Here is a 1998-nt window from a genome sequence, read left to right on the forward strand (position 1 = left end):
CTAGACCCAGGCTCAGCACCTGCTTCATTTGTGGAGCGAGGAGGGCACAGGTGTGCAGCCCCTGCTTCCTGGGCCTTCCACTGCTCTTCAGGCCAGTGTTGGAGCCGGGCTAACGATGTGGGCACACCCCAGCCAGCGTTCTGAGGCACTGGCCACATCTGCCCATGAGACCTGGGGCCCCTCTGAGGGAACATGGACCAAGTGAGGGAAGACCAAAGTAGCAGACTGGTAAGGAGGGATAGAAGTTGCAAAGTCCCTCTACAAATTAGTGTCTGGGGCATTTCTCTAACTAATTTACACATTTCTGGGCCCTGCCCCAGACCTGCTTCAATCACTTAGATTTGAGGCCCTTAGGCCAGGACCCCAGCATTTTAGAGCTTAGCACCAGTTTAGTCTAGTTCTCTTATTCTCCCCCTGCGGTCTCCGATCCAGTTGGAGGAAGAGCCCCTTAGCACTTAGGAGCATCTCCAGCTAGGCCAGGCCCTCCGCTGTGTGCTTCCTCCCGGGCAGGAGGGAAGCCGGCAGGACGAGGAGGCTCCGAGGTGGATCCCGGAGCCCCTCAACATCAGCATGTCTAAACCAGAAATCATCTTCCATGTCCTGGATGTGATGAGCCACAAACCTGGATTTCTGACGCCTTCTTCGCTCTCCTTAGCTAATTCAGTTACTCAGTCCTGTTCAGTTTTTCCTTCATTACTATCTTAAATCTCACTTTTTTCCAACCCTCCACTGCTAACTTTGTGTACAATTTCTTTCTCTGGGCACTTCAGCAGTCTGTCAACTGGTCACTTCACCTCCTTTGCCTCTCAACCAGTTCTCATTGGTGCCAGAATCACCTTTCAAAGTGCAGATGGGCCATGCCACTCCCTGCTTTAAGTCCTCAGATGGTGCTTCCAACTAGAATTTAAAATGGAAATTCACTAGACTGGCACGTGAGGCCATCCCTGATTTGGGTCTCGTCCAGCCTCTCATGGGGCTGCTTCTCCACGTTGCTCTGTGGGGTGGCTGTAGGAAACCCCTGCAGTTTCTGCTCCCCTGTGCTCTCAGGCCTCCTAATGCCCACAGTGCCCACCAGCTCCTTCCCTCCGCTCCACTTCCCTGCCCATCCCACCGATTCCTCAGCCGACCTGTTCCTCTATGAAGACAGCGGGGGCATTGCCACCTCAGGAACTCTCCAATCCCCGTGGCCTGTTAGGGGCTCATCTGAAGTCAGCAAAGACTATGAACGTTTCCCCAGGCGTGCGTGGAGGTAGCTGCTTTGTGACCTTGGCCCGGTTTCTGATCTCTGATCTGCTTTCTCAGCGGCAGAATGGGGGTGACGATGCCTTCCAAGGCTGTGGGGAAGGCCAATGCGTCCACGCAGGCAAGCCTCGAGCCCCGCGCACCGGGCGCCGCGGGCTCGCTTGTTCAGTACGTGCTCCTACGATACGGTTATGTGCCAGCGAGCACTTTTCTCTGTACGTTAGTCCCTCTGTCTCCCACTCACACAGACTGAGAGCTCCGTCAGGGGTCTTCCATCTCTGCATCCAAAACCCAGGAGGACATTTTGGACAGGAGTTTGAGGTGCCTGTGAGAATGTCCAAGTGGACACGTCTTTTGGGTCTGAAGTCAGTAGAGAAGTCCGGATTAGAGAGACAGTTTGGGGAATGAGCTGAGGATGTGTTAGTGGTGGTTGCCAGCATGGTTTGGGGAAGGCACAGTCTCTCTCTCTCTCTTTTTTTTAAGGGGAGAATGATGATTTTTTAAATTTATTTTTATTTTAATATATTTTTTACAGAGAGGAAGGGAGAGGGATAGAGAGTTAGAAACATTGATGAGAGAGAAACATCGATCAGCTGCCTCCTGCACACTCCCCACTGGGAATGTGCCTGCAACCAAGGTACATGCCCTTGACCGGAATCGAACCTGGGACCCTTGAGTCCGCAGGCCGACGCTCTATCCACTGAGCCAAACCAGTTAGGGAAAGGCACAGTCTTAATTCAGGTTCCTTAGAAAACT

This window comes from Myotis daubentonii, chromosome 12 (genome assembly GCF_963259705.1).
Source record: "Myotis daubentonii chromosome 12, mMyoDau2.1, whole genome shotgun sequence".
Classification (NCBI taxonomy): Eukaryota; Metazoa; Chordata; class Mammalia; order Chiroptera; family Vespertilionidae; genus Myotis; species Myotis daubentonii.